The sequence below is a fragment of the Callorhinus ursinus genome, unplaced genomic scaffold, assembly GCF_003265705.2.
Source record: "Callorhinus ursinus isolate GAN/ISIS: 27379988/994484 unplaced genomic scaffold, GSC_fseal_2.0 scaffold16, whole genome shotgun sequence".
NCBI lineage: Eukaryota > Metazoa > Chordata > Mammalia > Carnivora > Otariidae > Callorhinus > Callorhinus ursinus.
In genome coordinates this window covers 5736861-5755133 of record NW_027397078.1, presented here as the reverse complement: position 1 = coordinate 5755133, position 18273 = coordinate 5736861, and the positions used below count along the sequence as shown (strand labels likewise).

General features: G+C 46.2%; 1 long non-coding RNA gene across 1 annotated transcript in view; it reads right to left on the bottom strand.

Moving 5' to 3' along the window:
- The window catches only part of LOC112812849 (uncharacterized), a 51330-nt gene extending 49651 nt beyond the window's left edge, over window positions 1–1679 (bottom strand). The window contains exon 1 of the long non-coding RNA XR_003205377.2: window positions 1575–1679. This is a non-coding gene — a long non-coding RNA (uncharacterized lncRNA). The remainder of the gene's footprint in view (window positions 1–1574) is intronic.
- Window positions 1680–18273: the final 16594 nt, after the last annotated feature.

Genomic DNA, 18273 nt, shown 5'->3' with positions numbered 1-18273 from the left:
AAAAAAAAAAAGACCTTCAGAAATGCATATCTCATTGGGCTGTTGTGAGAAATGAATGAGATAATATAAGGAAAGTGACTTCTGGTGGAGTACCTCAACACACAGTACGTGTTCAAGAAATGATGGCTAAAACACCTAGCTTTAAAGTAACTGACTTCAGAAATCTCAGGCAGTCTGCAGCATCCAGAAATCGAAGAGGATTCCAGAGCAGGGGCAGATGTTAGTTCGCTGCTTCCTCCTTCAGGAGGAGGGTTCCTACTTGTGGGCTCCTGGCCACTGTAGCAACCTGGCCTCACTGAGCACGCCGGTGGGTACCGTCCTTGGAAGCTGGCAGCAGGCAACGACCCATAGGTGCATGGGCCCAAGACAGCCCTGGGCAGGGCTGCAGTCTCCCGGAGGCTGAGAAGGGGCCTGGCTAGGGAGGGATCTTCAGTCCGGACGAAATGAGCCCCAAATAGTTTGGAGCCCCTGAGAGAGAGACTGAACTGAGGAGTAGGAGGGAGGGAGTAGGGCAGAAAAGGACCTGACTTCTGGAACTCAGCACCAAGTCAGGGTCGTGGCGGGAGGCAGAGTCCAGTTCCTAGGTCAAGACGGGAGGAAAAGAAAGGTCTTTCTGAGAACAGAGGCTTGAGCATTGGGCTTATCCCAGAGTCTGGGGTGAAATCAGTCCTGGATAAATCCAGTTGGCTCTACTATCGTACTACCCTTCAAGTTACCTAGACTCGTCCTGGATTGAACACGACGGCAACACTTCTCAAATGTGCACCAAAATTGCCTGGGAATCCTGTTAAAATCAGGCTCTGAGGTGAAACCTGAAATTCTGCATTTCTAGCAAGGTCTCAGGTGATGTCCTTGCCTTTCTGGTCCACGGGTCACAACGGGGTTAGCAAGAACCTTCTGGAAGATGCACTGTGTCAACAGTCAGATGACTGGGATGACTCCTGGATCTCTTTAAATATCTGTTCCCTCCGACTCCAGGCTCAGATGAAGAAGAGGGAAATAACGACCACCACCACCTCCCATACACACATGCACTCAACATTCAAACCACGGAAGTCAATATTCTATGAGGTATTCTAAGAACCCCACTCCTATTTATTCTGGGTTTAAAACACGGCCATAAATGGTGCTGCAAAGAGATTTACAGCTTTTAATCTTCTCATATAGCACAACTGCTAAATAGAGTGTAATATATGTGACAGGAATGAGTCCAGAATTTATTTAAGACTTTATCCTCTCAGTTCATATGTCAAAAGATTGCCATTTCCAATTATTTATTAGGAATGTGATATTTTTCAAGGTGGATGCATTACTCTTGTTATCTGCTTTCAATTAGCTGAGAATTTACTATGCTCAGCCAAATGTCCATTCATCAGCAAATTCCAGATTCCTGGCAGTCTGATTAACTTCCCAGGGCTCTTCTTTTATAGTTTAAATAAATGAGGCTGTCTATATCTCAGGCTTGCTTGCTTATGGAAGGAAACAGAATAGGTTTTGGAATTGAAGAAGAGGAGAAGGAGGAGAGAAGTAAAAGCCTCAAGCAATCAGGAGATATTACAGAGATAAATACCTACCCTTAGACCAAGGGCTACTCCACACTAGCGTTTTTTCAGCCATATCAAAGCCAGCAGTTCGGAAATGCAGTGCCTTCAGCAAAGGGCCGAAGGCTTGAACTTGGTGTATCATTTCTTCTGTGGGACCCAGTGTAATGGGAGAAGCATGAGCATTGGAACCAATGAGGTCTGGCTCTGAATCCCAGCTCAGCCACTTCAAAGTGGGTAAGTCTTCTAACCTCCATATTAACCTCTCTACATTTCCTCTTCTGTAAAATCACGACAATAATGACTAACTCGCAGATATGTCGTGAATTTAAATGAAATCGTGTTTATGTAACAATGATGTCAGCTAAGGGAACCCTATCCTTGAGTTTCAAACGACATTTGGTCAAACTGTGTCCAATGTGTGCCGAAGACCCCAAATCACTACTCGTCTCTCTGGGGGACTTGAAGGGTCGGGGATAACGGGGTGGGGGGGGTGGCTGATGGTTGTCCCAGCCACGGCTGGCCGCAAGCTCCTCCATCTCCTGAGTCGGTCCTGTTCCAGATTCCCCACTGCACGTGCAACATAGAACGTCCCTGTTCATCAGTGTATTCGCACACATCCAAAAATCAACCCAGTCATGCAAGGTCTTGTGAGTAGCAGATTTTATTACTGAAGACCTGGGGGAGAAAGAGGAGGTTAAGCCTCGCAGCAATTCACACTCTTAAAATTGACTATTCGCCACCTTACACTTACAAATTCCGTAGCCATTTTTGTTCACTATAACTCCAGCTGTCAAGTATGTGACCTAGACCTTTTTTGACCTTCCTCTCTACCTCTGTCTCTGTCTCTCTGTCTGTTTCCTTCTTCTTGGGTGGGTGGGAGGGGGCAATGAAACGAAACCTAAATTCCCTCACATTCCCTTACTCAGATCAGTTTAGCCCTCCCTTGGCACTGACCTCACTGTGGGGAGCCATCTTGGACCTGAGTCTTGACATCCCTTTGACCCTTCACTATGCTATTCGAAGAAAACACAATTCCTCACTCTCGGGGATTTCTGTCTGAGTGGTTCAGATCTCTGCATTAGAGCCCTACATCAGTCAGACACACACAGTGCCGAACTCGATGCATGGCACACACAGGTACGCGACAAAGGTAGCTCTCGCATTAATGTTTGCTGAATACCAGGCCGGCCTTGGGGGGAGGTGGTGAGGCTGGTGAAATGTGCCCTCCATCTGATTTTGCATTTCTTACTCTTTCCTGTTCCATTTCCTGAGAGATTTTTTTTTTTTAAGTAGGCTCCACACCCAACGTGAGGCTCGAACTCACGACCCTGAGATCAAGAGTTGCACGCTCTACCAACTGAGCCAGCCAGCCACCCCTATTTTCAACTTTATCTAGCAACCCTTTAGTAAAGGTTTTAAAGGCCCTATTTTAATTTCTAAGAACTTGAACCTCACCCCCATGTGTTCTATTTGGTCATGTCACGTTCTCGTTTCATGAATCCAGGGTCTTCCCTCTTAATTATTACTGGACTTTTTCATCATAGTCATTGTTATTGTTGAAGCTTCCTGCCAGCCCCTGAATTTTCTCTAGGGCCCTTCGTTTCATGAGTTGACTTGTTTGATCGAATTGCCTTTCTGTGCCTCACCTGTAAGGTGAAGATCACAACTCTACCTACCTTTTCGACTCACCGGGAGGATCGGGCGCATGGGCATGTCATGTGCTTAGCCACACCATTTAACCTTTAAGAGTAAGCACTCAGTGGCTGCTATTTATGATGACTGCCATTTCCACTGCTATTATTACAGGACACTTCCTCCAGGAACCCAACTGCATATTCCTCCTTCTCATAAAAGCAGCCCCAAAAGGATGCTCCTGGCGGCGAGCCGGCGGCTGCCAGTGCCCATGGCAATTCTCTCCACTTGGCTGCTTTTATTTGTTGGCCTTAGTTACAAGGGGACTCATTGAGTTTGCTACTAACCACACATCTGCACGTATCAGGCAGTGACCCTGGAGACTTGTAAAATCTGTTGTTTTTAACACAACAAATCTTGGGTGCACTGAATCACCAGGGAAGCAGATTCTCAGGCGCTGCTTTAGCCAGTCTGGAGGAGGGCCCAGAAACCTGCTCTTTTAATAAGGCTCTCCAGGTAGCTCCAGCGCAGGCGTGCCCGGAAGCGCTGTTCCAGCAGATGGTCTCCTGAAAACCAGTGCCACCCAAACCTTAAGGCACCACTCAGATGATGGATGGGCTTCTTTTTTTTTCCCCCCGAGTTCTTTAACACAGTCTATCCCCCAAAATGAAGAACCTACAGGATAAATGTTGGTTTCTGTTTCAAATAATATGCTCCCTATGTTTTTCTTCAAATGCCAGAAATCCTTTAAGGTGAAATACCCTTACATTTAAAGCAATGGGTCCAATAGTTAATCTAAAAGGAAGCAATATATGTAACGTTATATATAATATTAGTATATGACAATAACTATATTACAGAGTGCCTGAAGAGCCTGGAAATACAGAGAAAAGAGTGGATTTGTAAATTTATAAATAAATACATATACTCCAGAGCATCCGGGAAGTCTAGAAACATTTGAAAATGTAGATAATGGACTGCTTGATAATAAATTTATCCTATGTTTCCTGGATGATCAGACACCTTGTAGAATGTCATTATATCAGTATAATTGATGATCTTTCTTTCCTTCCCTCCCTCCCTCTGTCTCTCCCCTTCCTTTCTTCCTCCCTTCCTTCATTTCTTTCTCTTTCCTTTTAAAATCATTTTCTTTTTCTTTTCTTTTCTTTTTTTTTTTTTTGAGAGAGAGAGCAGGGGGTCGGGGGAGGCAGAGGGAGAGGGAGAGAGAGAATCTTAAGCAGGCTCCACACCCAGTGCAGAGCCCGACGTAGGGCTCCATCTCACCACGCTGCGATCATGACCTGAGCTGAAATCAAGAATCAGACGCTTAACCAACTGAGCCACCCAGGTGCCCCTACAATCATTTTCTGAGCCCTTAAAACATGCATAGCACTCTGCTAGACATGGTTGCAATGGATGTATTTGTGTGGGGGGTGGGTGTTAAAAAAAAATAAAATAAAAGACAGAGTCCCTACTCTCAAGAGCATTCTCCTTAGGGTGTAAAATATAAATAGGTGATACATTTAAATGTTATTATAAGCCAGCATCTCAATTAAGCTAGTGGTTCAGAAAATGTGTGCTATAAAATTCTGGGGCAGAAATGTCAAGCTGTGCAGGATGGTCCAGATCATTTTCAAGGCATTCCGTTATGCTCTGTGAAGACATTCTCTCTCTCTCCATCTAAGATATAATCACACAAAAGTCCAACAGTAGGCCGTCAACAAGCCCTACGGTATGGTGAGAAAAAAAATTCCAATTTTTCAAATCTCGTATCACAAAGGAAACTCTACCTGCTGTGGCACCTGGCCCAAACTCAGGATGAGGACAATGGCACCTCACCCAGTCACTATTCCAAAGCCCTGACACATGCTGGATGTCACCACAGGTAGGGAAGTAAATGTTTCCGTATCATTTCTCCTGGTTCTTTTCACACAGGTTACTTCTTTGGGGAGGTGAAGAGAAAAAGGAGATGTCATCTTCACCTTCCAGAAGGCAGGAGAGAGGAGAAATTGCCTAGCTCAAAATTATAACTTGTCATCCAATTATCCCGATCGAGGGAACACGCTGAGACAAAGCCTCAGACTTTTAAAGAGAGCATGCTGAGTCCCACTCTTCATGAGAATTTGTCTAGCGCAGGGCTTTTCTACTTAGGTATGATTGCCATTTGGGGCTAGATGGGGGCTGTCCTGGGCTGTAGGATGTTTAGAAACACCCCTGGCCTCAACCCACTAGACACCAGTAGCGTCTGGTGACAGCTGAAAAATGTCTCCAGACATTGCCAAATAGCCTCTGGGGGTCAAAAGGTACCCTGGGGAGCAAAATCGCCTCCTGGCTGCACACTGGAGCCCCTGGCAATGGGGGGCTTTAGAAAGTACTGGTTCATGGGACTTACCCCCTGAGTGTCTGATTTGCTTGGTCTGTCTGGGCGTGGCCTGCACTTCAGGATTTTTAAACACTTCCCAAGGGATTCCAGTGTGTGTCAGGGTTGATCTCTGCTCTGTCCACAAATCCTGACTCTGACAAGGCCCCCCGCTCGGACTGGATGCCCAGGACCATGTTGACCTGGTAATTGCCCCAGGCTGCATCCACCTGGCTGAAGTGGCTCAGCGTTAGCACCCAGCCTGTGTTCCCAGCACCTGACCTCAGACTGGCCTGCTCTGGTTTTTCAAATTAAAACATTACCTTTTCCACAACCATTTGTCACTCATTTATCATGTCTGACCGAGGAAATTCTGACATCAACATCAGGCCAATGGGGGGCATATTTGGGGGCAAGGGGTCTTTCTGATACTTCCTGAGTACCTCAAGAAGAAGCCTTCTCCTTGCAGCCCATGTTACGAGAGTGAAGGCCAGGCAGTGCATGCCTGGGTGTGTGTGCTGGAGAAAGCACCAGAAAATAAAGCAAAGGGGGAGATGCCATACCTTCTCTTCTTCTCTTGGAATTTCCTCGAACTAGCTGTGGGATGGCAAAACCAAAACAATGAACATCCATGCTTCTACTCCTTTCAACCCTGTGTCTCCTAAATGGATTAAAGCAGCCACAACCTACTGCCTCATCCCCCCTGATAGAGCTAGTCTGCCCCTAGCTCTCCATCCAACAGAAACGTTTACTGCTATCACCGAAAGATAAGGACCAGAACGTTCATAGCAGGACTCTCCGTAATGGTCAAAACGGGGAAGTAGCCAAATGCCCATCAACAGCAGGATAAATTGGGAGGTAGTCACAGGAAGGAATACTATACATCCAGGAGAATGAATGGTCTATAAAGTCACACAACGTCTTGATGAATTTTACAGAGAAAATGCCAAGCAGTAGAAGCCAGACCCTAAAAAGGGTGTCTGTTGATGACTGGATTGATACAATGTCCCCAAACAGGCAAAATTTCATCGATACTCTTAGATGTCCACATAGAAGTCACCCTCGGGGACAGGGATAGTGAGCGGGGAGGATATGGGGGGGTTCCGGCATGCTGCAGATCATGCTTTGTTTCTTGATCTGGGTGGGTTATGTGAGTGTTTTCAATTTGAGAAAATTTATCGAGCTGTGCATTTATAATTTATGTACTTTTCTGTTTGTCTATTATACCCCAATAAAATATTTAAAACATAAAAATTACCTTCTCTTTCTCGACTGCTGCCTCCTCTCTCTCAAGCTGGGAGACTGGAGGCCTTGACAGGACACTGCTGAGTCAGAGATGGGCAAGTTCCCGAAAGCTGCTTTTGTCCTTGTCACTGTCCCACCCCACCACTGTGGCCCTCTGCTCAGGTAGTCGTGCAAACGCCGGACCCAGACAGCACAGAAGTGGGAGGACTCCGTGTCCCACAGCCTGTCTGCTGGGACAAAGACCATTCTACTATCAACACACTGAGACTGCAAACGGAGGCCAGCTCCAAATTGGGCAGTGAGCCATGGGATTTTTTTTTTCTTTTAATCTAGATTGTTTATCCTGAAATCAACATTCTTGTAGCGATGACAGAATCAGGCTGTGGCTCAAGGGTGGGATCCACTGGTGTGGCCTTCACCACACCGCATGTCACACTCCAGGCTGTACATCATCTCCGTCAAGGGCCTCTGCCCATTGCAGCAGCTCGCGTGCTTTTCCCACAGATGATACCATTGTATTCATCCCCACATCTGGGTAATACTCTGGATCGCACACACATGTGAATTGGGTGTTTATTTTACTAGCGGAGTACACCTGCAGCCCAACTAGTGTATGCCGAGCAGCTGTTGGTGACTCTGAATTGAGACTTGGGCGAGGAGTTGTAAACCCAGGAGGTTCGTCCTTAGCAAGAAGGATCCCAGACTTTCAAATTCAATAAATCTGGACACTATTGAGAGAAGAGAGACATCATTCCAGACAGATAATGGTCCAAGATCCCAGCCAGTCATGATTGGGGAAGCAGATGTAAGCCAGGATGCTTTTTAGGTGTTCCGATAGTCCATGCTGGGTGGGGGATGAAATAAGCAAGAGGTCTGATTAGGCCACTGAGCAACTGCAAAGATAGAAGGAATCACATTGCTTGTGCTTGCCAGGAGGAAAAGGATGGGGTCAACCGGCTAAAGTCAATCGTTTTGTCACACAGCTTTATGTACTCAGACATTTTAAAACCCAGTTATATAATTCACCTAAGATGCTGCCCATTTGGGACAGTTACTGCCCCCCCCCCCCCCCCCCCACCCCCCGCCACAAGGTATTCAGTTGTACTGCTAGTCATTCTGACATCTGGGGGGAAAAGAAGGGTATTTACATATGAAGTTCTGGGAATACAATAATGAAAGATAAAACCTCGGCCCTCACGAAGTTCAGCGTCAAGTTGGGCCTGGTTACTGGCTACTACATAAGAAACCACCCCCGAAACTCAGGGCTTCAATATAAGAACAACCAGTCGGTCTTAGCCTGCTCAGGCTGCCATAACGAATACTATAGACTGGGCAGCTTAAACACCAGAAAGCTCTTTCTCACCGTTCTGGAAATTGGAAGTCCAAGATCAAAGTGCTGGCAGATTTGGTTCCTGGTAAGAGCCTTCTTCCTGGCTTGCACTATGCCCTCACGTGGCTTTTCCACTGTGTGTGCCCAGAAGAGAGATCTCTCGCTCTTGCTCTTCTTGTAAGGGGACTAATCCCATCATAAAAACTTCAACTAAACCTAATGACCTCCCAAAGGCCCAATCTCCAAATACCATCACAGTAGGGGTTAGGGCTTTGACATACGAACTGGGGGGATGGGTTGCGGGGGGGGAAGGGGGCGACAAACATTTAGTCCATAACAGTAACCAACTGTATTAGTCTGCTAGGGCCGCCATAACAAATATCACAAACCAGGTGGCTTAAACAACAGAAATTTCTTTTTAAGAAGATTTTATTTATGTATTCATGAAAGACAGAGAGAGAGAGAGAGAGAGAGAGAAGCAGATGCAGAGGGAGAAGCAGGCTCCCTGCAGAGCAGGGGACCCGATGTGGGGCTCGATCCCAGGACCCCGGGATCACGACCTGAGCCAAAGGCAGACGCTTAACCCACTGAGCCACCCAGGCACCCCAGAAATTTATTTTCTTACAGTCCTGGAGACTGGAGGTCTGAGATCAAGATGTCAGTAGCATTGGCTTCTTCTGAACCCCTCTTTATAGCTTGCAGATGGCCACATTCTCACTGTGTCCCTGTACAGTCACCCCTCAGTCTGTGTCCAAATCTCCTCTTCTTACAAGGACACCAGTCAGACTGGATTAGGGCCCACCCTCTGACCCCATTTTAACTTCAACAGCTCCCTAGAAGCCCTATCTCCAAATACAGTGACATTCTGAGGTCCTGGGGGGGGGCGGTAGGGCTTCAACATATGAGTTTGGGGGGACACAACCCAGCCATAACATGAGCCATCCCTGTTTGCCCAGGACTGAAGGGAGTCCTGGGATATGGGACTTACCATACTAAAACCAGGAAAGACCCAGGCAAGCTGGAACAAATTGGTCACACACCCCCGCCCCCCGAATTTATTTTGCTCACAAATCTGTAACATGGGTAGGGCTCAGAGGAGACAACTCATATCTGCTCTACTCTTTGGGTGGGAGGCGCTGGGAAGGCTGGCGGGCTGGAACCATCCAAGGTGGTTCATGTCTGGTGGTTGATGCTGGGAAGACTCAAACAGCTGGGGGCCAGGACAGCCGCTGTTCCTCAGGCATCTCTATCTCTAGGTGGTCTCTCCATGTGGCTTCTCTAGCACCGTGGCCTCCAAGTAGCTGGAGTTCTCATGTGATTGCTCTGGGATTCCAAGGCCCATTTCCCAGGCAGAAGCTATGCTAGCTGTTATGACCCAGCCTCAGAAAACCTCAAAGCAGCACTTCTCCCTCATTCTATTTATCAAGGCAGTCACAGGAGTTTTCCTAGGTTCGGGGGTGAGGGGGACGTAGAAACAGACTCCATCATTTGATAGTACATTGACAAGAACATGTGGGCACACAACATATTGTTACTGCCTTAACATTTTTTTTTTAAAGATTTACTTATTTATTTGAGAGATAGCACATGCATAAGTGGGGGGAGGGGCAGCGGGAGAGGGAGAGAGACTCTCAAGCAGACTTCCTGCTGAGCACGGAGCCCGCCACGGGGCTTAATCATGACCCCGAGATCATGTCCCGAGCCAAAACCAAGAGTCAGATGCTTAACCAACTGAGCCACCCAGGCAGCCGTTAAAAACATTTTTTTTAAGTGTGGTAAAATACATACAACATAAAACTTACTATCCCAACCATTTTTAAATGTACAGTTCAGTGGCATTAATTACATTTACACTGTTGTGCCACTGATCTCCAAAACTCTTCCCATCTTGCAAAACTGAAATTCTGTGCCAGTGAAACACGAACTCCCCACTCTTCCTCCCCCCCCCGACCCTGGCAACCACCATTCTACCTTCTGTCTCTACTGACTTGATTATTCTAAAGACCTCATACAAGTGGAATCATACAATATTTATCTTTTCGCATCTGGCTTATTTCACTTAGCATAATGTCCTCGAGGTTCATCCATGTTGTAGCGTGTGTCAGAATTTCCTTCCTGTATAAGGCTGAATACTGTTCCTTTGTATGGATGGACAGACTACCTGATGCAGCCACACGAGAGGAGGACAGAGACCAAGAGACCCAGTTACAGCACATTGGAATGAGCACTGTGATCCGAACACCACAGGATGCTACAAGGGCACAGAGGAAGGGGAAAGGCTTCCTGGAAAACACCATCGGTTTTAGGTAGGCTGACACTGTGAACTCTGCCTTTTAGGCAGGCAGAGCGAATAGGAAACACAGGGGCCCTGGGGGCAAGAGTGAGCAGGGTGTTTTGGAGATCTGCTGACAGACAGAGGGCAGGGCAGGGCTGCCTGATTCAGGTTATGCACCCTGCTCAAGGGGATGCTATTCACAAAGATGACAACGGCGCCCTCTAGAATGGTACTGTCCACCACCTGCTCATCCATCCTCAGCAGTCTTGCGAAAGAACAAGCAGGGAAGAAAGCAGGGAGCTGAAGTGCTCAGCAACTAGGTTGCCAGAGCTCAGATCAAGGAGAGTCTTCTACAATCCTGAGGGTTGGGGGACTTCTCCTGGAGGCAATGGGAAACCACCAAAGGATTTCTAATGGGGAAGAAGGGGAACCAAAATCAGAATTTACTATTATTAATGGAAGTAAAGGCGCCATCACTGCTCTGGGGGATGGATCTCTTCTAGTTCTCTCTTTTTATCTCTATTGATTACATCTGATTCACCAGTCATTACCTGGAAGCCTCAGAAAGCCTGGTCCTCAGGTCAGATAAGAACAGGTCCATTTTCCTCCTGAGCCCGGCATTCAGAACTTCCACCAACCAGCTCTAAGCCTCCATGGCATTTACATTCTAGTCATGGGAGAGGGACTACATGTAAGCAAAGGACTGACTGGGGTGATTACAGATGGGGAGATAAGTGCTGTGGGGAAAATAAAACCAGATGATCTGGTGGAGACGGCTTGGGTGGGAATAGGTGATCAGGGAAGGGCGCTCTAAGGAGGGGAGTTGGGGGGTGTGACCTCTATGACAAGTAGATAGCTGTGATGTGAATCTGAAGGGAGAATTTTGCAGGGAGGGAAACCAGTAAACATGAAGCCCCTAGGGTAAAAACAGGGGCGGTATATTAAAAAAAATATCAAGGTCAGTGTGGCTGAAGTAGATGTCTAAAAAAGGGGTAAGAGGGGACGAGTTGGGGAATAAGCAGGAGACTTGTAGGCTAGGCATATTAGACGGAATGACTGGGAAGCCATTGGAGGGTGTGAGGTTGGGGAGTGCCATTATATCCAAAGCTTAAAGTCTTCTCAGCCTCCCCTGTCCACTGGGCCCTTGGCTAGTTTGTCTGCCCTGACTACAGTGGTGACCAGCTCTGTATGAGCTCTGTGGTTAACGTCCTGTAGATGCGATCCAACATCACCTCCCTTCATGCCTCCTCCATGTGCCTCTCGCCTCCCCTGGGAATTTCGTCCTCTTTGACAAGGAGGCATGTATACAGTCCATACGTGGGCAACCCCTAAATGCAGGGAGTTGATATCTTGTGGGGAGTTGATGTCTCTTGACCCACAGAAGACAGGAGTTGGTAGATTCCTTCCCCTTCCTTCGCTTGGAGAGATGGTCTTGGAATATAGTCCTTACACGGCTTCTTGGAAGCCAGCCTATTAGTTTAAGCAATCAGTGTCACTTGATTCAAAAAAGTGGCCAGCTCAACAACACACCCTCCATTGGCTTGCCATCCTTCCCTGCCTCACTTCCTCCGTCCCTCACTCTAACTTCCTGGGATTGGACATCCTAATATACTGCATAAGCTTTACCACATAAGCTTTACCACAGACTCTATTTACTAGGGAGCTAAGACAGACATATGCAGATTTGCCCTTTAAAAAGATCATCCTGGCTTGTGGTTGGTTATGCAGGGACGAGTGCGGAAGTTACGAGAGGCACATTAAGAAGCTCTTGCATTGTCCAGGCGAAAGATGATGGCTCCTGAGAGGAGTGGATGACAGTGGAGATGGAGTGGATAGACTGATGATATATCTTGGAGGAAGAGCTGACAAGAACAGCTAACGGACGAGATGTGGCACAAGAGAGAAATCAAGACCAACTCCTAGGTTCATGGCTTGGGCAACTAACCAGTGATGGTGCTTTTTAACAAACACTGGAAAAGGAGCAGGTTTGGACTACTTTCTTTGTTCACCAGTTTTTTTTAATTAAAGATATTTATTTATTTGAGAGAGAGAGAGAGAACAAGCGGAGGGAGGGGCAGATGGAGAGGGAGAAACACACTCCCCATGGAGCAGGGACCCCAGGATCATGACTTGAGCTGAAGGCAGACGCTTAACTGACTGAGCCACCCACGTGGTCCAGTTCACCAAATGTTTTGAAAGCATCTACTATGTGCTAGTGAAGAGGTCTAGATATGCCACAGTGCCAAAGGATGATTCTGAGTTGAAGATATTTGAGAGTCCACAGCTGCACTAGGAGACTTTTTCTAAACTCCCCCTTCCTAAAAGCAATACCTCCCAAAATAATTCAACCGCCATAAATCCCCTCCTGGAAATTTCACAACCAGGAAAGATTGACTCTTATCACTGAAGAGAGAAGTCAGCACAAGTCAGCATCTGGATAAGAAATCACTTAAACAGGCATTGTCATAGAACTATTATATTTCCCATCTATTTTTCTGAGTTCCCATTTGTTTTTCCTAAAAGTTATTTGTTCTCCCAGAAGTACCCCTCTGCCTCTCTCCATCTTCTATTAAGGTGGTATATAAAAATTCTAGCCACGTGGAGTCATGTTTCTTTGTAAACTCCTCCTGAGCATAGGTACTTATTTAAATCTAGTTTTCTCCTCTTGCTAATCTGTCTTTTGTCAGTTTAATTTGCAGGCCCCCAATGACTAACCCTAAGAGGGTAGAGGAAAAGTTTTTTGTTCCCAACAACAGGCAGTTTTAGGGTACTGTGGACACAGAGCTGAGAGGCCTGGTCTCTGTCACAAAGGGCTCGGCAATGACGATACTGTGGATCTGTGTTACAAGGGGCCATGAAAATACCATGAGGGACATCTAATGTTTGGAATACTTTCTTTGTAATACTTTTTTTTTTTTTTTTCCTCTAATGAGGAAAGGAATCAGGGAGGGAATCCTGGAAAAACCTAGGAGGAGTTCTAAAGGATGAGATAGAGTTAGCCGGAAAAAGGAACAGGAAAAAGGTGATTAAGGTAGCAAATGCAAATATGCAGCAATGTGAGAAGACTTGGCCCATAGAGTTGAGAATGTATGGGGAGAAAAGAAAGGAAGGGGGAAAAAAATGAAAGAATAATCGCAGAGGCAGAGAGGCCAGACAAGTGAAGGGCTTTGGAGGCAAGCTGTGGTGTTTGCCTTTTAGAATAACAGCTAAGAAGAGTCACTGAAGGGATTCCCCAAACCACTGGCCTATTTCACCATTTTGTGCTTTTGCACATGGGATATTTTCAGCCTGGAACATTCTCCCCCACCTCCGCTCCCACTTCCTGACAAAGTTCTATTCTTCTTTCAAGGTCTTAATACCCGGCTCTCTCCTCTCTGCTGGGTCACCTCCCTGCCCCCACCCCCCACCCAAGCCATAGTTCACTGCACCTCACTGCTGCTCAGCTCCAGGATGCCATGAGTTGGGCATGTCCTTGACCTTCCCTTTCCCTGCCAGGCTGTGAGCTCCTTAAGGCTTGGACTCCGTCTTTCAGCTCAGAGCCCAACCTGAGGCTTGGAGAAGGCAGAATCTGCTCAGTAATTGTCTGAAATGCCCTTGAAATGTGACGTAAGTTTGAAACCATCGAGGAGACACCACCCACATTGCCCCGGAAGAAAACCAGTCTATGCAGTCAGATGAGACAGCGAGGAGTCATCAAAGATGGTCTAAGAATGCCTCACATCAGCCTCGACTCAGAGACATGAGAGATACTCTCCACTGGGTCCAACTGCTCCTTAGCCCTTGCACCACGGAGTTGGCGCTAGCTATTGGGTTCAGGCCAGCGACGTAGGCAGTTACCCACATAGACCCACCAGACCAAGACCACCAACTTTTTTTTACACAGCACAAGAAATGGTATTCATTGGAAGGCTTGATACGTTCTGCCAATGCAGACCAGGGCTGGCCCTGGACCAATGGCTCCAGGGAGAAGGTGAAAGTTTCCATGTCTCCTTTTCTGCTGTTAGTCCCTCTTGCACATATGGGATTTATTCTCTACAGGTTTAAATGTTACATTGAAACTAAACTCAAATGACCAAAATGTTTCATTGAACAACCTATAATAAAGATAAAAGACACCTGCACTGGGGGGAGGTACTGACAGCCAGCTCTAAATTGCTCTAGTGTTTGGAACTTCCTGAATGGAATTCTCAAGCGCTTTCTGACAATTTAAAGAGCTCATCTGTCCGGGGTTGATTAGGACTGTCCAAAACTGAGGTCACCATACTTCAATCAAACAAAACAGGGAGGAAAATAAGACTTCCTGGAAAGACAGAAACAAAACAAAGTCATAACTGCACCCAGTGGATTCAAATAACGTGGAATTTCCTTATTCTTGTACAGAATCCAGTAGATATATGTATATGTGTGTGCATGTATACATACTCATATATATTCACGCGCGTGCACATACACACAAACACATATAATTTCCCACTTATTCCACTATGGAATCCCAGTCTAAGATCATGACCCCTCTAAAAAAAAAATAGTAATGTAACGGAGAGACTTTTATGGTCATCCATACTTAAGACTGACCTCATAAAATAATGTGAGTTATATACATGCATGTACACACATAGGCCAGATTCTCAACTTACGTAATTCTATGGGAATTCACAGAGTAATACTGGTTGAGAATTTGGCTTCAGCTACCCTTATTATAGAAATTCCCATCAACTAGCCTGAGATGAGGCTCCACACACGTTGCCACAAAGCTTCACAGGCTAAGAATCTGGCCGACAGAGCACAGAATAATGTCCATCCAAACATCGGCTTGGATTTTATCTGGCCTCGCTTTTCAGAGAAGCTTGCATGATGGAATGAGCAAATGCCTTTGGCCTCTGGAGTTCTATGAATCAGCGTGACCCAGGATGGGAAGCCCCAGTCTGTTTGTCCATTGTGGAGGGCCACAGTCCCTTCCCACCTCAGTCTCCCTGCCTGTGAATTGGGTGGAGCTATGACCTGCCTCTCCCCCTCCTGAGCATCCTCCGCCGTTTATGAAAGTGCAGTTTGCAAACTATGACTCCCCCCAAAAATAGGCATTAAGAGCTCAGTCTGGCGTTGGTTGCCAGGGAAAATGCATTTATTTGCTAGGTTAGCAAGTGCCAACACCACCAATTGAATCTGTGCCAAAACATGCATTTTTAAAAATGTTGTTCTGTTCCATTCATTATTTAGAGAACATCACCTAAGGGCAGTGCATGCTACAAGCCAAAAATCTCATCCTGCATTTTATCAGAAACCCATTGCAGGGAAGGGGAGAAGGGACAGGGAGGGAAACAATAAAATGAGATTTTTGGAAAAAGCTAAAAAAACTTGTCTGATGTGTTTTGTCTGGACCGGCAATGCCCACAGGGTGACTTGATAATAATCTCCAAATGCAAGGGGCCTGGAGACCAGCTGCTCTCTCTTGCCACTCAGGGCAGAAGAAGAAATGAACCTCCACTGCAGCATGAAAGATTTAGGCTAGTTGGAAGGGAAAACTTCTTTAATGGAGAAAAAGAAGGGCCCACCTGGATAACACAACCTTGAGATGACAGAAGTGTATCGTGTGTCCCAGACAGTCTAAGGGTAAGAAGTCAATTCAATGTTTCCTCAACCCTGAGACAGCAGACATCCCTAGAAGTCACCACCACCCCAGGGAATTGTCCTGGTCCAGGACCGTTTGCCATTACAATTAGGAGCATGGGTTCTGGTGTGAGAAACCTTGCTTTGAATGCCACACTTGGGCAAATTTCTTGACCTGGCCATGCCTGCTTAAGCATTCATAAAATGGAGCTAATCACTCATTCAACACTGGTACCGCACCAGGCATTGTTCTAGAAGATGGCGATATGGTGGTGAACACAATAGACCAAAAAACGTGCCCGTTCTAATGGGGGAGGTGGATTGATCATAATAATAAAGAATAAAGCAGTAAAATATACAGCCTGTCAGATGGCGGTTAAGTGCTGTGGAGAAAAATTAGGCAGGGAAGGGCATGGGGAAGGGGGTAGGGAAGCTTTGATTTTAAGCAGGGTGGTGGGGAGAGGTCACATACTGAGATGGCATCTTCTGGGGAAAGATTTGAAAGAAGTGAAGGACTGAGCTAAGAGGATGTGGTGGGTTCAAAGGTAGTCTACCCCGCCCCCCCCCACAGGTTATGTCCATTTCCTAATTTCTGGAACCTGTGAATGTGACTTTATTTGGAGGGGGGGAAAAAGATCTTTGCGGATGTGATTAAGTTAAAGATCTTGAGATGAGATCACCGTGGATTATCCAGGTGGGCCCTAAATCCCATGGCAGGTGTCCTTCTAACAGAGAGACAAGGAGATCACAGAGACACAGAGATTGGAGGGATGCAGCCACAAGCCAAGAAGGGCCTGGAGCCAACCAGAATCTGGAAGAAGAAAAGAAGGGTTCTCTCCTAGAGACTTCAGAGGGAGCATGGCCCTGTGAAACCTGGGATTTCGGACTTCTGGCTTCCAGAACTATGAGAGAATGGATTTTTTTGTTTGTTTGTTTTAAGCCACCAAGCTTGCGGTGTTCTCATGGCAGCCCTAGGAGACTAAGACAGAGGGTATCAAAGGGAAGAGTGGTTAAGCAGAGGGAACAGCAGGTGCAAAGGCTCTGAGGCAGGTCTCCTGCCTGTCTGCTTGGGAAAGAGCAAGGAGGCCCACGTGTCTGGGGTAGAGGGAGTGACGGGGCTCTCTGCAGCTGAAGCAGACTTTGAAGGAATTAACAGCCGAAGGCTCTCTGCTGAGAGCAAGTCCTTCCTGAAAGAGGCAGCTGGGTGGTCCATCTCCAGGCCCAACAGAAGCAGTGAGTCTAGTGAGAATGTCATTGCAAAACGCTGATGGTTTGGACCAGGCTGGTGGGAGTGGAAGTAATGAGATCCGGAATTTGTTCTTGACGGATAAGAACAATTGGATTTATGAGAGATTGGATGTGGGATATTAGATAAAGAGGGAGGTCAACAACGGCTCTGAGCATTTTAGCCCAAACAACCAGAGAAAGGGAGCTGCCATCAACTGACATGGGGAAGCCTGCGTGTGGGACAGGTTTGGGGGGAAAGTCAGGAGTTTGGTTTAGGACAGGTTAGGTTTAAGATACTTATTAAACATCCAAGTGCAGATATCAGGTACATATGTGACTGACAGGGACAGATCTGAGCTGGAGATGTATATTTGGAAGAATTTTTAAATGTATTTTTTAACTTACAGCAAAAGCCTTCCCTTTTGTTGTCCAATTTTATGAGTTTTAAAAAAATGCATAGTCATATAGTCACCACCACAATCAAGATAGAGAACTATTCCATCATCTTAAAATATTCCCTCACGCCATGCCTTCGTAATCCAATCCATCCGTCATCCCCAGCCCCTTGGCAACCACTGATCTGTTCTCTATCCCTGGAGCTTTGCCTCTTCCAGAAAGCCGTCTAAATGAAACCCCATAGTATGTAGAATTTTGAATCTGGTTTCTTTGGCTTTAGCATAATGCATTTGAGATTCATCCATGTTGTGTTCATCCACAGTTCATTCCTTTTACTGCTGAGTAGTATTCCACTGTATGGATGTACCATTGTTTGTTCATCCACTGACCCACTGAAAGACATCTGGGTTGCCTCTCCTTATTAGCAATTATGATAAAGCTGATATAAACATTAATTTCTTTTTGGTGTGAACAAAAGTTTTCAGTTTTCTTGGGCATATAACGAGGAGTAGGATTCCTGGATCATAAAGTAAGTGTATGTTTAACTTGATAAGAAACTGACCAACTGTTTTTCAAAGCAGCTGTACCATTTTGTGTTTCTACCAGCAGTATGAGATTTGAAATTTGTAAGAAATTTATTTTTAGCCATTCTAATAGG